The 8,300-nt window shown below is 35.4% G+C and overlaps 1 long non-coding RNA gene across 1 annotated transcript; it reads right to left on the reverse strand.

Moving 5' to 3' along the window:
* Window positions 1-2,500: 2,500 nt before the first annotated feature.
* On the reverse strand, window positions 2,501-4,487 carry LOC130590357 (uncharacterized). Its single transcript, XR_008968006.1, has 3 exons — window positions 4,347-4,487; window positions 3,405-3,469; window positions 2,501-2,722 (listed from the first exon to the last, which is right to left on the reverse strand). It is a non-coding gene; the product is annotated as an uncharacterized LOC130590357 (long non-coding RNA).
* Window positions 4,488-8,300: the final 3,813 nt, after the last annotated feature.

An 8,300-nucleotide genomic window follows, 5' to 3' on the forward strand; every position in this document is an offset into this window, starting at 1 on the left:
TCTTTAGACATATATGGAAGAATAGGGGAATTGATAAGATAGAAAGTATTGATCATGGTGTTTTTACTGTTCGATTTACTTCACTGCAAAATTTTGATAAAATCTTGGCTGGAAATATAGTGGATTTAAGAATGAAATTAAAGTTGTTTCAACCTGGTTCAATTAAATAATCTGGAATTGAAATTTTGGGGAAGTAGGTGCCTGAGCAAGATTGTTGGCTCGATTGGGAAATTCATTCAACCTAATGAAGCTAGGATCAATAAGGATAAGTTGCAATTTGCCAGAGTGCCAATAGAGGTGGCTTTTTCACAAAGCCTGCCTGATGAGGAGAAATTTAAGATGAAAATAGTAATTTGAGGGTGATAAAAATTGGGTATGAATGGAAAACCACCATTTGTACTCATTGCAAGTTGTTGGGGCATGTTTCAGAGGAACGTAAGAAGAGGAATGGTAGGAGAGCATGGGTTGATAAGGCTCAGAATAAGAAAGCAGATAAGGTTATACCAGTAAATGTAGTTGGGGTGCAGACAAAGAAATTAGAAGGGTTTATTAGTGCAGTGAAACCAATTCGTGTTAGGAATAATAAGCCTTCATGTGTTGTAGTGGGTAACTCTTTTCAGGCTCTGGAAGTTCCAACTGCACAGCAGGAGTTTGGACATGGTAATGTAAATGAAATGGATAATGTGGTTGTTGAACAAGGGGCTAAGATAGGAGAGGGAGGTCCAAGGCCTCCTGGTCTGGATGAATAGGATGATGTTCTAGAATGTTAGGGGGATAGACAGGGCTGCCAAACAGAGAGATGTTAATTTCTTTTTGAATCAGAATAAATGTAGCCTTATTTGTCTTCTTAAAACAAAAGTTAAGGCTAAAAATCTAGGAGCCTTTTACTTGAAGTTGTTTATAGGGTGGGCTTTAACCTCAAATAGTATGCACCACTCTGGTGGTAGAATTATTTTGGCATGGAACCCTAGTGAATTTCATGTAAACGCATATCTGAATTCAAGTCAATTAATTCATTTCAAAATACTTCCTAAAAAAGGAGAAGAGTTTGATTACTCTTTCATCTATGCTCACAATTCTAAAAGTGAGAGGAAGATGCTTTGGGCTAACCTGTGTTAGTTATCTAGGAGTATTAAAGGACCTTGGATCCTAATAAGGGATTTAAACTATGTTTTAAACATAGAAGAAAGAATTAGTAGTGCAGTTAGGCTTCAAGAAATGCAGGATTTTCAGCAATGTATTAGTATTTGTGCTGTTGATGATGCCAAGTATTGGCATCAACATGGTGTTTTCTAACCTTGACATAGTGTTGGTGAATCAGTTGTGGAATACTAAGTATCCTACCACTAAGGTTTGCTTAAAAAACGAGGGATACTTTGTTCATTGTCTTGCACTGGTGGCTATTCATCCAGTAATAATAATCACATCCCCAGTACATGAAGATAGTCTCTCAGGCTTGGCAGCATCCTCAAAATGGAACCAAGATGTTCCAAATTCTGCAGAAATTGAAATGTGTCAAAGGTAAGTTGAAAAGGCTGAATAGAGAGGGAGTTGGGGATATTGCAGCTCAGGATGCTTAAGCTTTTCCACTTTTCAAGCTCTCCAGGATGATCCTCATTCTGATCCTTCTAATGAAGACATTGCTAATAAAGAGAGGGAAGTTGAGGGTGAGTACATTAAAGCTCATAAGGCATATATGAAGTTTTTGGCTCAAAAGGCAAAAGGTGGCTGGCTAAAGGAAGGGGATGACAACACAACTCTCTTTCATCAGTCTATTAGACAGATACAAATTCAGATTTTCATATTCTTCATGAAAGATATGCATGGTAACTGGACCACTGAGCCCTCTTAGGTTCCTAAAGCTTTCCTGGGATATTATAGGTGGTTAATTGGTTCGAAAATTCATTCTAGAACCAAAGTCATGCAAGTTGTGTTAAATCAAGGGCCCCTGTTAGATGATGCAATGAAGGCTCTTCTTAATGCTACTTATACAAAGGAGGAGGTTGAAGCTGCTATATGGGATATTGATGGAAGGAAAACACCTGGACCTGATGGTTTTGTTAGCTCTTTTTTCAAGGGAACCTGGATGTAATAGGTGATGATTTGTGCAATGCAACTCTGGATTTTCTTAACACAAGGAAGCTTTTGAGGGAGATTAATGCTACAAGCATCACTCTCATACCTGAAGGTAAATGTTCTGAAAGTGTTAAGGAATTCAGACCTATTTCTTGTTGTAATGCAATTTATAAACGCATTTATAAAATACTATGTGCTAGACTCAAGGATATACTGCATGACATTATTGCTCAAAATCAAGGAGCTTTTGTCCACAGTAGATCTATAACACATAACATCATGGTCTGTCAAGACCTGGCTAAAGGTTATGAAAGGAAAAATTCCTTGGCAGGTTGTATCATCAAGCTTGATTTACAAAAAGCTTATGATACAGTTGAGTGGGACTTTATGGAAGAAACACTAGTAGGGTTGCATGTGACGCCCCGACAAATTTACATGACCTTAATCGTCAGCGGAAGCATAACCTAATCCTGTGGGTTATGGCCCACAAATAAAATAATAGCCTAAAATTGAAAATTCACTATACAAATACTCATCGTATAATAATACTTGTTTATCCATCATACAAAATATCCTATAACCTCATAGAATCATACATAATCTCCATAACGCAGTATAATAGTGATCCACAACTGTTCTTCCATACCTAAAACATAAAACAAAACGTCGTGAGCCGAGGCTCAGTAACATACTACTCTAACATCGTAAATTCATTTCACATCATTTTATTTATAAACAGGGAGAAAAGAATAAGTAAAACCATTTCACAAACATATCATAACATGTTACATTATCTTCTTTATCATGTTCATCATCATATATCTTTTACTTTGGTAACTTGGCTAGTACATCATAACATAGGGGACGTCTCCCACTACATAACCGTCAGGCGGTCACATCATAGGTGACACTTGCGGTGCCCGTATCATTTAAACCATCAGGCGGTCACAACATAGGTGACACTTGCGGTGCCCGTATCATAAAACAGTCCGTATCATTTAAACCATCAGGCGGTCACAACATAGGTGACACTTGCGGTGCCCGTATCATACTGCCAAGAACCATCTTTCACTGTACTTTATCATGTTTTGTCTCTTTTTACATATCATAATTACATTACATTATTGTAATCATAATCATGAAACATCATTAAAATCATAGTGGCATCATACTCATATTTTCATAAACATCAAAATCATTTCATATCATCGAAAATCATCATATTCATAAAACCTTTCATATCCCACAATCCATACATCAACAACATAGTGCGAAATACCGTAAAACATCATTCGAAAGGGATTGTGGGTGTTAGCAGTAGACGTTACCTGAATTCCTGCTTACCAACCATGATAGCCGGGGGAGGCTTGTAATATCCTTTATCTTCTTTAATCTATTCAAGAATAATTTTATTAATGAAAGTTTCGTTATTTAGCTTTTAAGCCTAAATATTGGTTAGCGCTTATTAAGGTCATAACGGTTATTATAACGTCATAAAGGTCTCATAAACGGTCTTTCTTAATCGTTAATAACTTATTAATTAAGGTGACTCTTTAATCAGTAACTAGGTGAAATAGCTCCTTTAGTTATACTTTTAGAAATTATCGAAATATTAAAGTTATATTAATACATAACATATACCCTTTGAAAATATATTTTTGTTATAAGAGTTCGTAGTTAATAACCAATTAATCGTCTATTATTAAACTAATTTTTAATATACTAGAACCATTATCATTATTTTAATATCATTTAGTCATTTAAAACTAACAAGTCAAGTAACTCATTATTATAAGTGAACTTAAGGATTAGTGAAGTACTCATAACTTAAACTCAATTATAAACTTAACGAATTAATTTTAATTAGTTTTAAACAACTCAACTAGTTTAGAAATCATGAATTATAACCCAATAATAGATTTTAGTAAATAAGTTAGGTGGTTTAATAAAACTAACTAAATCAGTCCATTAAAGCTTAATATATTAAAGCAACAAGATTAATTTAAGTGACTAAACTAAGTAGATTCAGATTATAAGCTCAACATTATACTTAACTTAATAATTAAACTAACATGACTTAATAAAGCACTAAATCAGCTTTAGTTTAACTCCTTTAGCCCAACAACAATATAATTCAGATTTAAAACTTAAGCTTATTTCTGAGTCCAAGGTTCTAGGCCCAAATAATTTAATAAAGGTTAAGGGTTAAAAACTTGGGCTTGCATTATCATTAACTAAAGAAAATCAGAAATTTTAAAACAAAACATCACCTCTGCTACTAGGAGCAGGGAGAACTTAATCGTGGCAGAGGTGGGATGCCGGCTCCGGTGAACGGCGTCGAGCAGCGGCGGTCAGCGTCAGCGACGTTAGTCTCCGGCGGCGGCGAAAGGCAGCAGCAGCGGCACGCGACGCGGAGTGACGAGAGAGAGCGCGACTAGGAGAGAGAGTGCGCGAGGAGGAGAAGAGAGCGAACGTGAGGGTGCTGGCGTGGATCTCCGGCGGCGGGCTGATGACCGGCGAGTTGGCGAGGTGTGGGCGGGACTGTGCGCGGCGCAGGTGGCGCGCGGTGGCCGACAGTGGTCGTTGTGGGGTTCGAAACAGAGGAGAGAGATTATGAATTTGGGGTTTTCTCCTTCCTCTTTTTTTTTTTTTTAATTTTTTATTTCTTTTAGTTACAACTTTTCCGGCGATTATTGACTGAATTTCTGATTAGAGGGAGAAGAGATGATGAAGGTTGTTGTTGGTGTGTTCTTGGTGTTGAATCCATGACTATTTATAGGGAAATTTGGAGTTAAAAATCAGTGGTTGGGAGGAAGATGGTGAAGTAATTAATCTGATTTTGTTAACTTGAAGAAGCTTTGGGTGAGGATTGGTGACAAATTTGTCTGAAGAAGGAGAAGAAAGTTGTGATTGCATGAGTGACAAATGGACATGGTGGAGTGAGGAAGAAGACACCATTAATGGGGATTTGACCATGCTTTCTTTTCTCTTTTTCCCTCTTTGCTTCCCAAACCAAAATCAGAATTTCATTCCCACAATACCACCCTAAACGTGACTTAGTAAGACTTTGGGTGAAATGTTGACACTTTGTACTTTAATGAATTAACAACTACATTAGCCTTCTTGATTAACTCCTAAAATCGTAAATTGTAAATTATCATCATAACTTAAGTTGATAAACTTTTATGTTAAAATTCTATAATCATTTTATCATACGATGATTAATTAGTGGAACGAATAAAATAAAATATATTCTAACTACATTATTATGTTAATTATCCACTTAAGTACATTTAAGATTTTTAGGATATTACATCCTTACCCCCTTAGAAAAAGTTTCGTCCTCGAAACTTACATCGCATTGTCAAAAGGATAAAATCATGCATTCATAAACTTGAACATTCATACATAAGATTTCAGAAGCACATAATTAAACACATCAAAGTCATCTATTCAAACAAGTGAGGGTATTTTGTTCTCATCTGATCCTCTACTTCCCAAGTGGCTTCAGATGACGTGTGATTAGCCCATAAAATCTTAACTATAGGAATTACTTTGCTTCTAAGTCGCTTTTCCCTACGATCAAGAATTTCAATCGATTTCTCTTCATAAGTCAAATCCTTCCTTAGCTGCAAAGGCTCGTGTCTGATCACATGCACCACATCTTTTCATAATCAAATTCATATTGCACACGCAAAACTGCAAACGCTCAAATGGCTTGGTTCATCTATACCTAATTTTTAGCCATCCCATTAAAATCTATCTAAAACCTTTACATTACGATATGGAGATCATAGTGTTCGTGAATCTAACCTCAAACTTCCTTAGTACAACTTTACCTTCCATAATATATGTTGAATCCTTATGAATTTAAATATCCATGACACAATTTCATACTACGCCCGCCAGTTTTACTTAGAAAACTTAAACTCGAATGTTAATCATGCCCCTTAATATATCAACTCATTATTTTCTTACTCATTATCAATTGACGATTCTCATCCTGCTTGGTATATAATATACATTCTCTTATCAATTCCACAATACAAGCTTAATAAGGCCTTCGTAAACATCAGATTTTGGTTCATGTCTGTATCATCTAATAAGGCATTCACTAAAGATCCCTAAACCCATTATTTGTGCATTCCCAAATTTTCAATCATCACATTATCATACCAAATCAATATCATTATCATAGCCTCAACGTTAAGTACTTACTACTTTGACAATGTCATAACATACTCCTTACCAACTTCCTTATCAATACTCAAGATCTTAATTATTCAAGGCTTCACCGATCCAAATAATATTTACTTCTCATTTTCAATTTCCTCCATATTTTCCATTATCCTCTTTTATTGGTAATTCGATCACTTGAATTCATTTCTAGATCATCTCAATAACATATACGAATAAACCAACATTTCAAACTTAATTAGAAACTATTTGTCCCAAATCTTGGTAAAAATAGAAAAGTCAAGCACTTATGCACATTACTTTTTGTCTCGACATCAATGCTTATGGCTATTACATCTCCAAATAGCAAATTCCCATTCCTTCAAGACATCGATTTGTCTAACTCTTGAATTACTTAGTCATAGTTTGTTTTTTCACTACAATCCCATAACATCCCAAAAGTGGTTCGCATCACATTATGAAGTGCTTCAACCATTAAAACTAAAATCCTTAATAACTGAAGTAATGGTAATTGCTTCCTAATTCCTCGAGTAGAATTTCTAAATCCCTTCAAAATTTTCGAATCTCCAAAATCGTCATATGAACTCCTATAAAGTAAAATTCAATCTCAACTTATAACCATCAGGATTTCATATAGCTTAGCCTTTTTATCATCCCACAACTAATATAGCCCTACTCATCATAGCAAATCTAAATATTATTTCATGTATTACCTCGAGCATCAAATATTATTACTCATACCTCAAAAGATCATTCACCTTGGTCCCTATTACTCAAATAGCCATCATTTTATCCTCAGGTTATTCAACATCAATCTTTTCAGATAATTCATGCCAAGTTTAAATCGCAAAATTTTCCATTTAACATTTTACACTCTAGTAACCCCAAAGCTTTAGGTTGTACCAATCTTCAAATAATACCTCAAAAGATTCGTAAGTTCAAATCCTCACTTCTTTAAGATTTTAATAACTCAATAATCCTCAACTCCTAATAACTCATTCATGGAAATAAACCTCATATTTTTCATCCATTGTCTTATATCTCATTTTATATCAACCCAAATGGTCATTTACTAACCTCGAGTTTTCCTCAATATCTAATTCCCCAAAGGACCACTCCTAGGCGGTGCAAAGTCTATTACTCCGCACTTCCGGCTAGGTTTCGGCTCTGATACCACTCTGTGACGCCCCGACAAATTTACATGACCTTAATCGTCAGCGGAAGCATAACCTAATCCTGTGGGTTATGGCCCACAAATAAAATAATAGCCTAAAATTGAAAATTCACTATACAAATACTCATCGTATAATAATACTTGTTTATCCATCATACAAAATATCCTATAACCTCATGAATCATACATATCTCCATAACGCAGTATAATAGTGATCCACAACTGTTCTTCCATACCTAAAACATAAAACAAAACGTCGTGAGCCGAGGCTCAGTAACATACTACTCTAACATCGTAAATTCATTTCACATCATTTTATTTATAAACAGGGAGAAAAGAATAAGTAAAACATTTCACAAACATATCATAACATGTTACATTATCTTCTTTATCATGTTCATCATCATATATCTTTTACTTTGGTAACTTGGCTAGTACATCATAACATAGGGGACGTCTCCCACTACATAACCGTCAGGCGGTCACATCATAGGTGACACTTGCGGTGCCCGTATCATTTAAACCATCAGGCGGTCACAACATAGGTGACACTTGCGGTCCCCGTATCATAAAACAGTCAGGCGGTCACATCATAGGTGACACTTGCGGTGCCCGTATCATTTAAACCATCAGGCGGTCACAACATAGGTGACACTTGCGGTGCCCGTATCATACTGCCAAGAACCATCTTTCACTGTACTTTATCATGTTTTGTCTCTTTTTACATATCATAATTACATTACATTATTGTAATCATAATCATGAAACATCATTAAAATCATAGTGGCATCATACTCATATTTTCATAAACATCAAAATCATTTCATATCATCGAAATCATCATATTCATAAA

Source organism: Beta vulgaris, chromosome 2, assembly GCF_026745355.1.
Source record: "Beta vulgaris subsp. vulgaris cultivar EL10 chromosome 2, EL10.2, whole genome shotgun sequence".
Classification (NCBI taxonomy): Eukaryota; Viridiplantae; Streptophyta; class Magnoliopsida; order Caryophyllales; family Amaranthaceae; genus Beta; species Beta vulgaris.